Raw genomic sequence first — 19,624 nt, 5'->3', positions numbered from 1 at the left:
AGCAGCATCAAAGTGGAGAAGAAGAAGAAGCACTCTAGCAGGCAGAAGCGGCTATATATATATTCCCAACAACAACAACAAGTTGCGTTTAATTCCATGCTGCTGCGCGCACACGCACTGGAAAGGCAGCAATTTTGATAGATCGAGAGGATCCTCTCACCGGCCATCTGCTCTGCCACTCTCTTTCTCTCTACATTCTGGTGAAAAGAAGGTGAGTAAAATGAAATGTTCTCCTTACACACACACATACATATAGGGGCACAGGAAGAGGCAGGCATGGAAAGGCGCAGGCGCAACCATTTGCAAAGTGTAGGCATTTTTGGGAGAGAGTGTGAGAGACTAGCAAGGAGAGAAGGAGAGCGTAAAAGAAGTGCGTGGAAGGTTCAATGGAAGAGTTACGGTATTTTGAGAAAATGGTTCCAGGCCATAGATTTTTTTAGGGATATAGAGATTAAAGAGATTAATTATGAAAAATATTATGTTTTAAGGCTTTTCTGAGGAATTTAATTCTATTTTTGATTGAAAATAATATGAAATTAAAAAAATTTTGTGTTTTTGAGCTAGTCAGTTAAAAGCCATTTATTTTGCCAAAAAACATCCTTATATCCAATATTATTTATAAACTACATATATTTCTTAGCTATTTTTTAATTCTTAAATATTTTAAATTATAAAAAACCCCCTTTTTCTGCTCTATTTTTGCTGTTATTTTGTGCTCCCTTCTGGAGTTTAAAATCGAAAGTTGCAGAACATAATTTCTTGTCATCTTCGTTCAGTTTTCTACTTTTCTTACTTTTCCCCACACACCAACTGCTCCACTGATCCATTTGTTGGACTCTTAAAAAAAAAATTAAAAAAAAAGGTCTACTAGAACCAATACCCAAGTACTTTGTAGGGTTTTCTCTTCAAAAAAAAAAGGGGGGGACCTCATCAATAGTTTACAGAGCTTCTAAGGTGTCGGGTTTTCCTTTTTATTTTTCTTCTTCTTCTACCTTTTTTTTACACTGCAGGTGACCATAAACTGCTGACATAATGAGCTAAAAAAAAAAAAAAAAATAGAAGAAAAAACAAACTAAGAAGTGAAAGAAGTGGACAAAAAAGAAGAAGAGTCTTTTCAAATGAGACACAAATCAGTAGCAGTGGGGCACACAGACATGAACGCACATGTCCCCCTTAACATTTCTATAGTTCCATGCCCCCCTCCCCCTTCCCCCTATTGGGCTCCAAAATGCGGTTGGCATTGCACTTTGCTTTTTTTTTTTTTTCTCTCCGCCTTTCGCTCTCGTTTCTGACCATTCCCGTTACAGTTTTCCAGTCAATTGGGTTTGGTATTTAATATTTAGTATTTTTCTTTACTTTATTTTATCTATTTTCTTATTTTTTTCATTAGAAAGCCTAAAAACCACTTAATACTTCACAGTAGGCCTCTAATTTCTTAAATAAATAAATAAAAATCAATAAATAAGCCAAGATCTGAGAGGATTGTGAAGTTTTAGTATATATTTTTGGTATTTTATGTAAATTTTTTTTAAAATAAAATAATACCAAAAAATAATACTTCCCAATCTTAAAGCCTAAACAAAAGTTTGCAATAAAAAAATACCTAATTTGTGTTGCAATGGCGCCTTGCCTCGCCTCGGCTACTACTAATGCCGCTAATTGAATTAGCACCCGCATAGTGTTACAACAACAACAAACAATACTACTACTACTATATAACAATCAAAAACAACAACAAATTGGATTAATAAAAAAAAAAACGAAAAAAAAGAAAGAAAAGCAAACAAGAAAGAGCTACAAAAAAAAAATGCTAAAAAACGATGCTTTTCGATGCAAACAAATGGCCAAAAGACACTACCAGGGCCCAGACCCCAGACCCAGGCCAGCTACCAAAACAGTCGAGTTAGTAAACCCACACACTAAGACAGATACAGATACATAGATACTATTGACTGTTTAGATACAGATACAGTTACAGAAATATGTTTCTTTCATAATCGACCTGGTCAAAAGATTGGAACGACACAAAAAAATGGCTAAAAAAAAGAGGAAAGGGGCAAGCACGACATGGTAATAACGGTTTCACAAATTTAGTTGCTAGTTTTTGTCGTTTTTTACGCTTTTATTCGCTTTTTTGCCTTATCTTCTCATATTTTTTTGCTTTTTGTTTCATTTCGAACCCTTTCACTTGGTTTGTTTTTGGTATTTTGTTTTATATTTTTAGTATTTTGATAAGAACTTGGCTAAAATACCTTCTCTATAGAGATTCTTTTATTTATTTATTATATCTTCTATTTTATATACTGAATAGAGCAGTTTATTTGCTTATTTTTAGTGTTTGTTTGTTTTTTTTTGGTATTTTGTTGGAGTATTTTGATAAGAGGGCTTCTTCTAGAGAGTCTTCTAGAGTTTGCTTTGTTTTTGTTAGTATTTTGTAGTATATTGTTAAGAACTCTTTAACTAAAGAGAGTCTTAGACTATAGAAGTTCTACCCCCTTATAGTTCTTCTATATCTTCCATCTAATCCCCTAAAAAAAGCTAATATCTCCCATTTCTGATGATTAATTGCAAAAATCTGATCCAAATCCCTCAAATTGAATGAGTTTGCAATCTCATTTCTTTTATTTTTTGCACATTTCTTTCAAACTACAGTCTCTTGAATCAATTTTTTGTTTAATTTTTTTGTGCCACCAATGTTGCAAGTTAATAGCGCCGCCGCCGCCTGCCTCCTCATATTACGCGGATCGGAGCGATATATGTGTGGATATATATTGTGGCCAAAATGCAAATTCATTATGCGGATATGCCATGAACTCTGCTGAAATGTGAGATGTTCGAAATTGGACAAAAAAATAAATAAAAAATAATATTAAAAGGGAGCTACAGTGGAGCTCATTAACGACAGCTGGTGCTCCCTGCCTGCCATCGACATCGACAACTACGCATATCGAATGTCGGAAACCAAAATCTCATAAATCTACTTGCAAATTTTTGCTTTTTTTTCGCCTTTTTTTTTTGGCCCTTACAGAGACATCAATCGAGAAAATCGAAGAGAAAAGACTGTCAGTCTGACTGTCTGAGTGGCGCCCCCTACTCAAAAAAAAACACTCGAATCAAATCAAAAATACATCAAAAAGTTTGTCTTTTGTTTTCTGTTTAATTAGCGGCGTGTGTGGATAATGTTTTTCGCATTTCTTGCCCCCGAAAGTGAGAGTCGAGTAAGTAGATACCATATCCCATAGTCCCCCAGGCTATCAGGTATTTTTTCCCCCAACTTTCCCCTCGTTAGACTCATAAATATATTTCAATAATTAATGCCACTGAAGCTTAGTTCTTAGCTCTACCTTAAGTCTATTGTTTTGTTTAAAATATCGATTAATGAAAACAATCGACAATCAATCTGTTTAATCGAAAGCAGATTGCCTTTTATCTCCGCCTTATTTATTGATTCGCTCGTGATTTGATTATTTTGTGGACTCTGCTGATTAGATAGTCTCTGTTCCGCTCTCAAATGCCAAGTGCAAAGTAATCGCTTGCTTAATAGACCTTCTTTTGATTGAATATTGTTCTGGGATTGCTTTGTTTGGCTTTTAGGTGGCATTTTTATCGATTAATTGGAGTTATGGGTGCTTTCAAGTGGGTTTTTGGGGATTTTAAAGACTTTTTTGTTAGTTCTTTGCTTTTGAGAAGTGATTTTCCTTGATTTCTTATTGTCTTAGGCTTGAATATTGCTTGGGAAATGTTTATAAGTTCATTAGATAGCTCTTTTATCGATTTATCGAAGTTATCAAAGCTTATAACCTTCTATTTTCGGGTTTCTAAGACTTCTTGGCTGATTCTTTGCTTTTAAGATGTGATTTTCTTGGCCTAAATATGGTTTTAGCCTGAAATATTATTTGTAATTTGTTTATTTGAACTTTTGATAAGACTTTTATCGATTAATCGAAGTTATCGACTCTTTTAAAGACTATCTAATTAGATTTCAGAGACTTCTGGCCTGATTCTTTGCATTTAAAAAGCCTAAGCTTGCTCTTTCTTTGCTTCTAAGATGAAATAATCGATTTCTGTGCAAAAATAATCAATAAAAATCGATTAATAAAAGTTATCGAAGCTTTGAAAACAATCTTTTTATACTTTTGTCCTAATTCTTCCCCTTTAAGAAGCCTAAACTAGCAGATCCCTCCCTTAAATTTTATTCTAAGATGAAATAATCGATTTCCAAGCTAAAATAATTAGTACAAATCGATTAATCGAAACTATTGAAGCCTTAAAAACCAATACCCCTGCCTGCCAGACCATCTTGGGACTGATTCTTCGCCTCTCGAGCGGAGATGCCGTGTTCGCATTGTTGCAATTCTATATATATAAGTTGCAAGCACATCGTGCCACACGAAATGTCTGCCTCTGGTTAATTTTTGCCGATTTTTTCTCAGTTTTTTTTTTTTGTTGGTTTTTTGCTGAAAAGAAGTCGAAGGCAGCGGCGGCTAAATATAAAAATTATTTGAAGACAAGAGAGAGGGACTAGCAAGAGGCAAGAGGCATGCAACAAGAGGCAGACAATCGAGAAGCGACAATGCCTCGAAAACTGAAAATTGTTGAAAATAAAAAGCGACTTTGGAGGCCTCAAGACTCTTCATTTTTTGCCTCTTAAGCTTAGTATTCTATTTCATTTATTTTCTTAACTCTTATCTTGTTGCAGAACCTTGTTGTTTTTTTTTTGTTTTTAAATAATTTCCCTACTTTTCAATTAAAAATAAAATCAAGAAAAAATAAAAGGGAACTTGCAACGTAATTGTCTGGCTCTTGCCACCAACTTTGGTTGCCAAATCGGTGCAACACGTGTGCTGCAGTTACAGTTGCTCCTTGTCCCGGCTTTTAGCTCTTGTACAGTTCCATGCCCCATGCCCCATGCCACATGCCTCATATGGTGGGGGCGCATTTGTGTCGCCCTTTTTTGTCGTCGAGTGCACTTGAGAGGTGGAGTTGGAGAGGAGAGTCCGAGACTCCCAAACTCCCAAGCTCCAAAGTGCTGCTAAAGTCGTGTTCGTGCTGAGATCTCGGGGTCTCTCTCACTCTTTATATGCATGCTGATTACAGTGGAGGTCAAGGAAACAGGAGCTAGTGAGGGAGTTAAGGGAAATATATAAGAAGATATATTATCTCTTTTTTAAGATAAGAAAATTGAAGCAAATCTTGAAATCTTGGCAAAGCTTCTCCTGAAAATCTTAAAATTCTGGCTCTTTGGACTCATTTTAATATATTTTTTTGTTATAATTATTTAATCTAATTTTTCTATTATTATTAATATAATTATTCTTATGATTTAAATATTAAAATTTTATATTTTTATATTTTTTTTATATATAAAAAATTGTTCTAAAGACACAACCCCTATCGTTGTGCCCTCTACTGTAGTTGGAATGTTTGTGCATATGTTGCATGTTGTTGTTGTTGCATGTTGTTGTTTTTTGTGTGTAATTAAAATAATAATGCGGTGTTCAGTGTTCACTGTTCAGTGTTTGGTGTTGGGGAGTTGAAATTGGAGTTTGTTTTGGAGGGTGGAGGAGAAGGAGGAGGAGGGCTGTTGCGTCTCGAGTGGGCGTGGCTGATTTGCGAAGTGCGAGCGAGAAAGCGAGAGAGAGAGGAGCTGCTTCAACTCGAGTCGAGTGGAGAATGGAGAATGGAAAGGGGAGTGTGTTTGTGTAGAGTAGGTGGGGAGAGGTGGCAAGGGCGTGGTGGCAAGGGGAGGTGTGAATAATTTGGTGGCACATGTGCTCAGTTGCATCTTGCAGCTTGCCCCGGCAATTGTTCTTCACAAAAAAAAAATAAAATTTTTGGAGGGGAACTGTGAAGAGGGTTTCTCTCTGTTTTTTTTATTTCTTTAATTTTTATATTTTTCTAATTAATTATATAATTAATAAATTAATCCAGAAGCTTGCTTTGAATTCCTTCACTGCCTCTATAGAAACTAAGATTCTTCTGGCATTCTTCAGAAGAATTGCAAAGAGAGAGAGAGAGAGAGAGCGAAGAATCCTCCAACTGATTGAGAGCCTGCTTCGATTGATTGAAGACCCAAGAAAGAGCCAAAGACTGGAAGAAAGAGAGGAGCTTCGAGGGGGGTGGGTAGAGCATAAAAAAAGGGGGGGAGCTAACCCCAAGAAGAAGAAAAAATATGCAAAAGGCAACCGGTTTCATGTTGTTTGTTGTTTCTGTGTGTGTTTGTTGTGTTTGTTTCTTCAACAAATTCCTGCTGTCTTCTCAGTTTTTAGTTTTTTCTTTTTTTTTTTTTGTAAGAATATAAGAAGAAAGAGGAAGGAGGAAGAAGGGTAGAAGACAAGGCATGTTCTTCCCAAAGAAAGAAACACAAGCTCCACATGCCCCTCCAATGATGATTAACAGCCTCCCAGCCTAAAATGATCATTAAATCTGCGAATTATGAGTTCAGAAGTCTTGGAGAGATAGTCCCATCTGTGTAGAATCTATGTAGAGTCTGTGTAGATAGAGTGTAGAGTTCTTAGAGAGGGGGAATGGTTCGAACTTCATATGATCTTCAAGATCTTTTTACCAAAATGACAGAAAGTGCCTGAAACTTTTCAATTCTATGTATTTTGAGGTCTATTAGAGGGATATGAGGTATCTTCCTACAATTCTTCTGTAGAAGACTGACTTTCAGCCTAAAAAAGAGAAGATTTGTTTTAAAAAAGGGTTATAGAGTTCGAACTATCGATACTTTTCAAGATCTTTTTACCAAAATGGCATAGAAAGTGCCTGAAACTTTTCAATTCTATGTATTTTAAGGTCTACATAGATGGTATAGAAGACAGTCTTCAGATTCTTCTGAAGAATCATGAGGCCAAAAAAGCACCTAAATCTCCCAAAAAAGGAAGACCAATCTTTAGAAAACTACAAAATCTACAACCTACAATCTATTTCTCTCACTGTACCCCCTTTTTTTTAAATTTAATTAAAAAATCAACCAAAAAATGATTAAAAAAGAGAACTAGAGTGAGAGCTGCGATTGAATTTCAGGGTCATGCGAGAAATCTTCTTCTCTCATGCGTGCCACACGACGGCAGCGTTTCTCCGAAGAAATGCCACAAGCTACTAGCTGCCTTGCCACATAAACAAGAGTGCCACAGCCAGATGCCACATCAGGGGCAGGATCTCTATCTCAAGAAGGGGGCAAGAACCGGTAATTGCCACAGAAATAGAACAGAGCTCTAGACATTGGCCAGGTGGCGGGGTGGCCTCTCTTTCCTGCCACACTTTTTGTGGCAAGAAGCAACTAGAATTGTGGCAGGACTCTGTCTACAACAGGACTTTAGTTTCTTTCTTTTTTTTCTTTTTTTTTTTTTGGGGAAAAAGGATAAGAATTTCCATTTCATTCTCTTTAAAGTTGGGTAGTGTTGAGGGGGCGTGGCTGGTCTTCCACTCTTCTCTGCCACTTGACAGGGGTGGCAGGACCAAAAAAGGACGAAAAAAAGAGAAGCGATTTGAAGGCAAATTGCCAAAAAGCTTTTTGCTGCTGTGGCGGCTGCAGCTGCATTTCGGGCTAAGGCTTCAGTTTCAAGTGCACCAAGAGAGAGGGAAGGGGGAGAGGGAGAGAGGGATGTCAACGGGATTTCCCCTTGTCCTTGTCCACCCCCTGCCACCTCTTCCCCCCCTCCCCATCAGCCCCGTTTATGCAAATGCACGTGAAAATATTCAAAATATTTCCATTTTTTTTTTTTTTTTTTTAGCTTTTTTTCGTAGCTTGCTTTCAATTTCCCTTCGCAAAAGGCACTGCCACGCCTCCCTTGCCACAGCCTCCCACTCTTTTCGATTATCGATGTCGATGACGATGACGATATGCCGATGACGCTGATATTTCGCCGCCTTATTTTGTCTCTCGGCTTTGTCTTTTTTTTTTCCATTTTTATTTTTTGTTGAAACTTTTATTTTTGTTGCTTTGTTTTTGGGGCTTTGGCTTCGAATTTGTCAACGCCTGAAAAATGCGATGCCTCTTTGTGCTTCTGCTCAGGGGAGTTGCGTTTTTTGCCTTAAAATCCATTTAAAAAATAGGCTTTTTTTAAAGAGCTTAAAGAAATATTCAAAATACTTTACAAAAAATTCAATTGTTTACTGTTTATGGGGTCTTTTTTAAGAAAATAAACATGTTTTGACTTGTAGAAACTTGCATAAATATGTTCAATCAAGTAAAGTCATGTATAATCATGTAGGAATATGTATAATGATTCATGAACATGTTTAGACTTGCAGAAATGGTTTCAGACATGTTCGGACATGTGAAAACGTTTAAAAATCATGTCTGAGCATGTTTAATCCTTTATAATCATAAAAAACATGTATAATCATGTAAAATATTGAATAATCATGTAAAATCGAGTAAAAAAGACATGTTCAAACATGTATAATCATGTAAAAATATACATGATCATGTCAAAACCTGTATTATCATGTAAAAGCGTGTATAATCATGAAAAATACGTGTATAATATCAATTAAACATGTAAAAACTTGTAAAAAAATGCATAAATCATGTTAAAATGTGCTAAAATTATGTATTATCATGGCTCATCATGTAAAAACATGTAATAATCATGTAAAAACATGTATAATCATTAAAAATACATGTAAAACCTGTAAAAACATGTAATAATTTTAATAATTACATCTGTCGCTGCCAAACAATGTACGGCTGAGTAGCAGAAACCTCCAAACACTCGTAATGACAAAGCCCAGACCTCAAGAAAAGGGGGAATGGTGCAACTGAAGTTGTTGCCACAAAGGCAGGGTTGAGACAGGGGCGTAGGAGGAGTGGCAAGAGGCCCGAAAAGGAGATGATAAGCGAGGCAGGAGTTGGGGGCATGCAGCAAGTTCGGTCGGCCTTTTGTGCAATGAAGCGGAGCCATTTGAAGCTCTCTTTGTGTTTGGCTTCTTCTGGCTGGCTGGTTGCCGCTTCTTTGGAAGAGTTCCTCTCGAGCCGACCAAGCCCCCCTCTCGAATGTCGCACCCATGTGGTCTGGTGGAGGATTATAAAATTTCATGACTCGAGAGACAAAAAAAGAAGCACTAGAAGAGGAGGCTTCCCATCCACCGATCGATAAAAAATGTCATGTCATAGTCTTATGCAATCTTAAGACTAGAGATTGAAGACTAGAGACTGAAGAGTGGAGAGTACTTGACTATGATCTGCAAACAGTTGAGGGAGAAGGATTAAAAGGTGGATTATTTTATGAAATTTAAAGCCTTGCACTTGAGACACTTTCTCAAAGAGACTTTTCTCAAGTGCAGTGGCAAGTGATCCTCTCGATCGAATGCCACGGCCCGCTAGTCATCGCCTGCCTCAGAGACCTGCCCCTCAGAGACAATTGCTCAATTAGACAGCCCTGACCCGAGAGCCGAGAGCCAGCCAACCGATTTGTGCAAATCTGGCCCCCAACATGATCCCAAAACTAAACAGAGTCGAGAGTCGAGAGTCAAGAGCTAAGTATGTGATGTTGTGGGGCCTAAAATGAGTTTGCTTTTTATTTGTTTGTGCCTCGACTTAATTGCCGCATATGCATGATATGTGTCCATGCCTCAAGGGGCATTGGTCATTGGTCAGCGACCCATGAACCAATTTTTGCCCAAAAACCAAAAAACTAAAAAGACATGGAAATCTTAAAGAGTTATAATGGCATTATACTTGTTATGTGTTATGAAAGGAAGTGTTTTATAACAGGGGGAGTCAGGAAACTGACTCAGGCTGCTGATTTCTATTTTTTGAAGATTTATTTGAAAAAAAAAAAACATGTTTTAAAGTTCAAAAACATGTAGAAACATGTAATTTTATATAACTTAACCTTAAAACTCTGTAAAATTGTGAAATTCTTGCTACAGGCATGTAGAAACATAATTTTTTTTTTATTCTAACCTCAAAAATCAATTAGACCTTGATATTATTCCTGAAAACATGTTGAAACATGATTGTTTCTTGGATCCTAACTTCAAAATTCTAAAAAATCTTTACATTTTTGTTCCAGACATGTTTAAACGAGTATGTTTTTGAATCCTAACCTCAAAACTCTTTAAAATCTTGAAACTCTTGCTGCAAACATGTAGAAACATGATTGTTTTCTGAATCCTAACCTCAAAAATCCATCAAATCTTGAAATTTATGCTGCAGACGTCTTGAAACATGATTGTTTTTTAAATCCTAACCTCAAAATTATTCAAAATCTTTAATTTCTTGCGTATATATCATAATTTATATGCCAATTCGCCTCTATCTCGGCCTGAGCTCTACTTTTTTCATCACGAAAGCAATGTCTTCGTTTCATTTCGCTTCTTTTCGCCTCGTTTTTTATATTTTTCTTCAAGTATTTTTTGTCTCGTCTCGTTTATCTGGCTGCCATATCGCGCATTGTCTAAAAAATATATGCTGTGGCACAGCCCGAGGGGTAAGAGGGGGGGCTGTAGCTGAGGCTGTGTTGTGGAAAGTTGCACAAGGCAACTCCATTTTCATTTTCATTTTCATTTTCATGCCACACAGTCCCCAGTCCCAGTCCATTTCCATCTCGAGTGCCCCTCGCACTATATCCATCATCTTGAATATATAGATTTCGGAGTCTCTCTGGCCTCTCTTTCGACAAACTTTTACTTTCTTCAACTTTTCAACAAAAAAATAAATACAAAAAATAAAAATAAAATCCAAAACAGGAAGATGTTTTCGAACCATACGCCCCTGCGTTTATCCTTTTGGCGCTTCACCTGCTGGATGAAAAAAAAAATATAAAAAAAGACTGGAGATTTATTGCCAAACCAAACAGCTCTTGCCGCCTTGCCCCATTTGGTTGCACGAGCTGCTCTTCGAAAATGTCAAAAGTGGCAAGCTCTCGACCACCTTTTGGTTTCGGGGGAAGGATAGGTCGCGGCAAAGGTTTCCCGCAAATGCAATTTTCGGTGGAGGTTGCAACTTCCACTTGGAGGTTAGCCAAAGCCAAAAAAATGGCAAAAAAAAGAAGAAAAGTTGGAAAATCTTTGGCGTAATCTTCTCTCCATTGTATTGGATAATTTGGTTATCAACGGGGGAAATCAATTGGAAATGTTTTGATATTTTAATTGGATTTTTTGGTGAAAGAAGGGGCATTTTTATGGGTTGGAGAATTGCTTTTTTGCATAAAAAATGGTGTAGAGGATCTTTTTGGATTAGTTTTTATGGAATTTTGGAGTAGAGAATTGAAAAATACTTCATTTTTGACTTCATTCTTCGAATTTCATTGAAAAAAGTGCATAGAGAAGTTGAAATCTGGCACAAACATATAAAAAACATGTCAAAACTGGACAAAAACATGTAAAAATACTTCAGAAACATTTTCAAATCTGTAAAAACACATAAGAAGCTCTAAAAACATGTCTCTTCTCATATCATAACCTCAAAAAACTGCCTAATTTTGAGTTAAAAACTCCAATCTTCGAACTCAACTTAAAATCCTGTCAAAAGCATGTAATAACATGTCTCTTTTTCTGACATAACCTCAAAAAACTGCATAATTTTGAGTTTAAAACTCCAATCTTCCAACTGACTTCCCAAAATCAATTTTAAAACAAATTCCCGAACACTTTTAATACCAACTCCCCCCCTTATTAAGAGCATAAATACCTGAAAGAGAGTACTTACCGTTAACCCCTTGAATTACCCTCCCCCTCCCCCTCCCCCTATTCCCCCCCATTTTCTCACTTATCACCTGGTATGTTGGAAGAACCCCCTTGCAACGTGGAGTAGGAGTAGGAGGAGGAGAAGAACAAACACAATTGCGGCGTACTAGTGGCTGCCACGCCTCCTTTTTGGACAAACGCCTCAACATATTTGTGCAGCACAAACAGTTAAGCGGCTTATCAGAGGGCGGGTATAGATATACAGAGGGGGGGCGGGGGTGGAGCTTGAAATTCCCATCGAACCGCAGGCGTCAAGTGGAGGGATTCGGATATGGATTGGGTTTTGGGGTTTGGGTTTTTGGTTTTCGGGTTTTCGGGTTGGCTTTGGTCAACAAAATCATAAATATGTGCGGAGCGAGGTGTACGGATGTGGTTGGTCACTCCCGGACCCACTTTCAACATTAATTCTGGCCATTCATTTGTTTTTTTTTTTCGGTGTGGCAAGCTGTTTATTTGCCCTGCTTATGAATAATTTGCATTTTGGACAGTTGTGTCAGCTGGGAAGTCAGCTGGGAGCTGAGATTTCTGTTATTTTCGATGGATATCCGAGGGATTGTCCCCCTTTTGTGATAAATCGCCTTGAAAATGGTTTGGTTTCGTTTTTTGGTCATTTGTTTGTTGCCTCCTCCAACGCCTCCCCAGCCACGCCCACGCAGGCACCCCAAGAAACCAGTTCTACAGACTAGAGGTATTGGCATCCATCAGGTTGGGTTTCCGTTTCTCGAACTGGTTCTGGACTGAGTGGCAAGAGATACGGGGCCTGCCCACTGGAAGAGTTCTAATTTGAACTGGAAACTGGAAACTGGAAGCTGTAACTGGAAATCATAAATAAAAGTTGGAAGAAAACAAAAAAAAAAAGCCCATTACCACGCCCCAAAAGCAAATCGCTTACACGTCAAAGATACAATATCTCAGAGATACATTCTGCTTATTGAGGGAGAAGGACCTTTTTTTTTTCTTGTGTTGGGAGAGACAATTTATAACAATTCCCTTTTTCATTTGCATGGACACGCCCACGACTCACAACGCCCATTGGTGAATGTTGAACTGGCGCCCAACGTGGGGGGGGGGGGGGGGGGGGGCCACAAATTTGCACTATTGAATAATTTCTTTGCTTTTTTTCTTCTATTTTGTGATATTGGTGATTCTGCTACTGATTCTGCTTCTGATTCTGCTTGTGCTGTTGCCTTAAACGATTACGATGGCCATAATAAATAAATGTTTGGCAATGAGGGACAAACAACAACAACAACAACAACTGGGGTGGCTATTTAAGAACCCTCTTTCGGCCCAAAGTCAAGGCCAACGAATTATTATTGAAAATGTAAATGAAAAATGCTCGAAACACACACACACGTTTATGTCGTATTGGACCCTAGGGCAAGGTCGGACCTTTTCCGGGTCCGGGTCCACCCCCACAACCAAGGAAGCGGAAGGAAGCAAAAGGACTAAAGATAAACAGTCTGCGATTGTGTTTTATTTTGTTTCTCCCTTGCCGACCCTTCAGAGCGAGGGGTGTTTTATGGATAATGCGTGTAATTGCATAAGGAAAGTTGGCAAAAAAGGAGAGTATTACTAAGGGTTATTATAGGGAATCATATAGGACATAATATAGGGGCTAATGGAGGAGATTTATTATATATATTATAAATATTATATTTATTATATTTATTATATATGTTATAAAAATTGTTACAAACAAGTGTTGTTAGACTGGAAGCTATCATTCCCAGAGCCAATTGCCCCCCTTTTCGAGGAGGCTCATCATTAATTAAACACTTAATTAAAACTGCAGCCATTGAGCGAGGAAAAAAGGGGAAGAGCCACTGCACACAGCACACAGTGCATAGCAAATTGATTAGATGTCATCGCTTTCAACAGTTTCCCGATCCCAAATAATCGAGACACTAAAAATACATTTCCAAATGCCAACCACAAAACCAACAAACCGACAACAACATCACATCAGTGCGGGTAATTTTCAAACGAACATTTAATGCCCGATAATCGCGTTAATAAACATTTGAAATTAACGCAAAAACTTTCATTTTTCAAGTAAAGCGGGCATGAGGTCGATGGCGGCTAGTATGGAGTATTTTTCGAAAAGGGGGGGATACTATCTAGCCTTATGTGTTGTATAACAACAAGGGGGGTTATACTTAAGCGATAATGAGTTTAATTGCACGAAATGGAAGCCAAAAATGACAGAAAATCAAATGGTTTAGAAGCTAATGGGATATGTTAAGAGTTCTATTTAGAAATTCAAGGTTTTTATATTAATTTTTATTTAAAATGTTATTACAAGAGGTTTTTCATTACTTATTTTTCGTTGGAAAAGAGTTTTCGTCACTAATCTTGACTAAAATGACCAGTTAAGTGACAAATGGGTGAGAAAATAGAGATAAAACTGCTTATTTCTAACTAGAAACTAAGAACTATAGAGCTTCTACTCTTTAAAATCAATTATTTTTAAAGAAAAGGGCTTTCGTCACAAAACTTTAGGCAGCTTAGCAAAAAGGTGACGAACCTAGTACCAAGAACTGTGAAAAAGTGTTTATATCTGACTAGAAACTATTAACTATAGAGTTTTAAGTCTTTTGTTTCAATTCTTCTTAAAGAAAAGGGCTTTCGTCACAAAACTTTGGCCAAATGACCAGTTAGGTGACGAAAGCAGCCATTAAAAATGTGAAAATAGTGGCTATTTCTGCCTAGAAACCATAAACTGTAATGTTTCTCCTTAAATTCTTGCTAAAAACAATCAGTCTACACCGTTTGGCTTTTAGTTTTGAATCGAAACAAAATGATAAGAGGCCCTTGGGCAAAAAATTGTTATCTAGAGACTAGGGAGGGGCGGCTGTGAAAGCAAATCTTGAGGCTCCATTGGAGTTTCGTGCAATTTTGAATTAATTTTTGGAGCGGCATAAGAAAATCATTGGAAAAGTAAAGGAAACAAGAGCAAGAGAAGGAAAATGCAATTTTCACTTTTTTAAGGGGGGGTGCTAGTATAAAAGAGTGTGTGTGTATTTTGGCTGAAAAGTAAAATGAAAAGAAAGCGTATCTGGAGCAGAAAATGTAATGTCTGGCCATTTTCTTTATCTTGGAAGAGAGTGGGAGAGAGCTCTGCCTTAACCCTCACTTTCTTAACCCACTACTGACCACTTAGATAAGATAGCAACTGCCACTAGTAGAAGATTATCTTTATTTTTCAACTTTAGATACTATCAGTTATCAGATGTATCTAATTATTGTGTAGAATAGTAGTTAGGGTTGTTTTTGGGGGCAGCCTTGTGGAAAAATTCGGGCGCCAGAGTCGCCAAGATAAGAAAATTTGTTCAACAGAACCAGAGAACCGGGAGCTAGAGCCAGAGCCTCTTATCTAATCCGTATCTGTGGCGCGGCTTCCCGATAAGTAGTCACTATTTCCCCATCATCGAAGCTGGTTGATATCACATTTTTCGGTCTGTCCCTACAAAAATTATAGACTTTGATTACAATAATTGGGTTTTTCGAGCAGATTAAAGTATTATTTGGATCTATTAACTGAATAGATGGATTAAAGTGACAATAAATATTTGTTTTCAGATCTCTCAGCAAGGAGGAGGAGGTCATCGAGACTAACTAATTGCAAGTAAGTCTATCAACTATAATTTCTAAATTTATTCAATCGTATATACATACTGCGAACTGCGAACTACTGAGGGAGGGAGTGAGGTCTCTGTTGTGTCTCCAGTCCCCAGTTCTCAAGCACAACACGATGGCGACAGCTTGCTTGACTAGCACACAGTTTCAAAGTCCAACGAAACATGAAAAGCAACAACCAGTTGCCAGATCGCGTGCCAACAAATAATAATGAAGAAAAAAATCGTGTTACTTAGGCCTGGGTCTGGGCTTGGGCCTAGCCAAGTTAGAAACAGAAACAGAAAGAAAAGCACAACAGCAACACTTTATGCCTAATAATCATAGCAGCTCCCTCCCTCCCTAGCTTTTCCATTTCCATTTCCAATCATCATCATCATCAGAGCAACAGCACTTTGTGTCATGCGCCTGCGTGCCGTCTAATTAGCGTGGAACCTCAAACTCTGCCACAAAAAAAAAAACAAAAAAAGAGAGTAAAAAAAGTGTAAAAAACACATAAAAAATAGTGGGGAGAACTTCGAGTCAAGTCTTTCATTCAAGACCAATGACCATAAAAATCCCTAGTGGTTTAAAAGAGTGAAAAAGTTAAGGAATTTAAGGGAAAAATTAATAGGAAAACTTGGGATAAAATATAGTATACTTTTATTAGAGTTAGGTCTGTTTTTTGCTTATTTTTTACTTTGATTTTTCAAGTTTTTAGGCTTAGACTTCTTTCGTCACAAGACTTTTGCTAGTTTGACTAAATAGGAGACGAAAACTGCTTTCAAAATGACATGGCTAGGCTTGAATTTAATAATTGAAGCAGTTTTTGAAACCATTTTCCAACAAAATCAAAAGAAATCTACATTTTTTCATCATTTTCGTCATAAAACTAAAGCCAGTTATTCAAAAAGGTAACGAATTTCTCACAAAAAGAGCCATAGCTAGGCCAAGTTTAGAAATATTTTCCAAAAAAATCAAAAAAAATCCAGAAAAATAAATATTTAGACCATTTTTGTCACAAAACTTCGACCAAATAACCAGATAGGTGACGAAAACAGGCCGCACAGCTCACCTAGAAGCCATTCTAAGAACAATTTTCCAACAAAATCTAAAAAAAAAATCACTTAAAATAAGGTATTTTTGAAATTTAACCCATTTTTGTCACAAAACTTGAACCAAATAACGACTTAGGTGACGAAAGCTGTAACCTTAAAGAGAAAATGTAAACATTTCAAGATAATTATGCAAATTAAAAACTAAACGAGAAACAAAACCGAAATGAACATAAAAGTGTGAGGAAACTTGAAATTTCGTCGAGAGCCGAATCAGATTTGTCTTTTAATTGAAATCTGATGAAATTTTAATTGAGTTTTAATTCAAAACATATGCCAGAAATATCACAATTAGTGGCAGAGTGGGGCTTAGTAGAGGGGCTTGGGGCAGGGAAGCCTCATCGAATCATTATTGGATTTTGGGAGCATTTTAGAACAGGAAGAGAGACCAGAAGAGGAGGAGGGAGGCTCTTTTGTGGGAAAGTAATCCCCAAAGAGGCTATAAGGGGGGGAAGCCACTCGCATAATCCCTCCTGAAAAGTTCGAGAAAAAGGGGGGGGGGGTCTCTAAGCCACTCATGATGCTACAAGAGACCCCCCGAAACTACTTGCCACCTGCCACCTGGATGAAAAAAGGGGGGTATGTCACTCACTCGCCCTGTGAATAATCAGGGGCGTAGCAGACCATGTAGGGGGTAATGGCAACCGCAGACAACATGCTAATTAAAAGCTACTTTCCCAGCCGCATTAATATACAACAGGGGGGAAGGGGGGGAGTGTTTGTGTGGCAAGGGGGGAAGCAACTCAGACACACTCCCATCCTCCCCCCCTCTCGATTGAAAACTGAATGACAACAATTTGCATTTGTTGCGATTTCGAGGCAACCAAAGGGGGGGTATTCATAACAAAAAAAAAAACAGCACCACAAACCCTTAACTGAAGGTTAACCCCTGGGGAGGGGGTGCTCTTGTATACAAAGTACAATAAAAAAAAAACAACCTGATTCTTGTCGGTTTGTGGCATCATTAGGAGTTGTCTTGTGGGTTACCCCCTAATGTGGCTTTGATTTTGAAGTTCAGGGCTTTAAGGGGGTGTCCTGGGGGATTTGCAAAGTGATTAGGGGGTTTTCGATGCAATATTCTCATCTTTTCTGCTTAAGAGGCTCTAAAGGGGGGGTTGTTATTAGTATTTCTATCTATTTCTTGTTGATATTTGGGGTTTCTTAAAAAATAGTTTAGTTTCTAAGCATTTTTTTTTATTTCTAGGATATATTTTTAACCCTTATCTCTATCCTGATATCCAGATATCACATGTATCTCATAGATAGAGTATCTTATAGATAGATTATTGGTTTCTAAGGAGTAGATAGCTACTATATCCTGATACAATAACTCCAAACTAATCCCCCTATTTAAAACTTAAATCTTTCTAATTTCCAACTACAACCCCCCCTTACTTAACCCCTTAAACCCCAACACTTGCCTGGAACTTGTAACAAAAATATTTACCTTTTCCTGCCACTTTTCCTTGAAAAGAAAGAGATCGACATGACATTTTTAGAGACAGAGAGAGAGAGAGAAATAAAGGGGGGTAGTAGTTCACAAACAGAAATAGAAAACAGAAACAGAAAGGGTTAACTTGGCGGAACTAGAATTCAAAAATGTTGGAAAACTTTTCGTTTATTTTGAGGACACATAACAGTAAAGGAGGCATAAAGGGGGTGTCCTAGTACCAAGGACCAAGGACCAAGGACCAAGGACCAGAGACTGAAAGGATCATCGGACTTGGCGGAAAAGTTGCAACTGCAAGTGGCAAGTGGCAAGTGCAAGGGAAGTTTTCATTCCGCTTAAAAGGATTCCCAACATTAAGTTGCCACCACACCATGGCCTCCCCCCCTTACTTTTTCTTTGTGCCAACTTTAAGTGGGTTAAGTGCGAGAGGGGGGGTAGCCATTGCCATTTCTTCTTCTCTTTTTTTTTCACTTTTCACTGTCGAATTCATACTGGACGCCGGGAAATTATGACTTTTGAGAAAAAAAAATAGGGGGGGTTCCTATTTCACACTTTTCCTATAGATGTCACAAAAAGAAATGGGAATATTTGCATAATTTATGACTTGTGGCAGTTAAGGGAGGGTATCTGTTAAGGGGTGCTTCCATAATTAGCTTAGGGCTTAAGGGTAATTAGATCTTTGGAGAGTGTAAGGGGATAAGGGATTATACTTCTAGGATAGGATATCCTTATAAGGACTCTTTATAGAGTCTCTCCATAGTAACTCTATATGAGAGAGCTCTTTATGAATACCCTCCCTAAAATACCTTTTTACAATACCACCCTTAAGTACCTTCCAGAACCTTTATAGTCCATATAGTACCTATTTTAATCCTATTTTTTACCTCCTTCCTATAGTACCTCCATTTAGTACCTCCCTCTAATACCTCCTTATAAAGACCCCCTTTAATACCTCTTGAATGAATACCCCCCCTTAAAATACCTCTCCTTTTTCCACAATCTGCATCATTTATTCCAAAAAACCCCAACTTCCATTGCACTTTCAATTGCAATTCGTCTGCAACTCTTCACTCGACTTGCAACTGTTGTCCTTGTTGTTGTTGTTTCATGACTTCCTGCTGCAGCTGCTGCAGATCCTTGGCAGCAAGTATCCTTCCGTCTATCCTTAATACGTTTAAAAATAAGTACACAAGTCGACGTCTAAGTCGTGCCACTTGAGCGTTCAATGTTCCCAGTCAGTCAGTCAGTCAGCCTGCCACAGATTGTTGCAAGCCGCCGAGCTCTGCTTACGGGGGGGCGGGGAGAGTGCAAGAGTCCTTTGAAAAAAGGACATACTAAAAATACTATTTATTTAAAATTAAAATTATTTAATTTAAAAAAGTATTTGATTTTTTTTTTTATTATCTTGTTTAGTGGCATTGATGTCCTTGCCTCTTGGTCTTGCCTCCTTTATCAATTCCATCAGTCAAAATTGTCAAAAGGACTTGCCACAGCACATTTTCACATTCAGCGGTAAATCAGCTTTTCCTCAGATTTTCCTTTTTCCTTTTTTTTTTTGTTCTATTTTCCGCTTTTCTATTTTTCCATTTTGAAGGAATGCTTTCCCGAACAGTTTCCATTTTATATTGTTAACACTTTGATTGGAGGGGGCGAGTGGGGTATCATTGCGATTTACTGTTGCAAGTGCAACAGGACGAGAAGCAGGAGCAGGAGCTGGAGGAGGAGCTCAAGTCCACATTGTTGC

The 19,624-nt window shown here is 37.8% G+C and overlaps 1 protein-coding gene across 2 annotated transcripts in view; it reads left to right on the top strand.

Annotated features, from left to right (window-relative positions):
- The first annotated feature begins 44 nt into the window (after positions 1-44).
- Positions 45-19,624, top strand: part of LOC6504703 — a 68,387-nt gene continuing 48,807 nt past the window's right edge. For both annotated transcript variants that reach the window (XM_032453193.2, XM_001966329.4), the window contains exons 1-2: positions 45-211; positions 15,283-15,328. The gene's annotated coding sequence lies outside the window, so the exon portion shown is untranslated. The remainder of the gene's footprint in view (positions 212-15,282; positions 15,329-19,624) is intronic.

This window comes from Drosophila ananassae, chromosome XL (genome assembly GCF_017639315.1).
Source record: "Drosophila ananassae strain 14024-0371.13 chromosome XL, ASM1763931v2, whole genome shotgun sequence".
NCBI lineage: Eukaryota > Metazoa > Arthropoda > Insecta > Diptera > Drosophilidae > Drosophila > Drosophila ananassae.
This window is presented reverse-complemented; position numbering and strand designations above follow the sequence as displayed.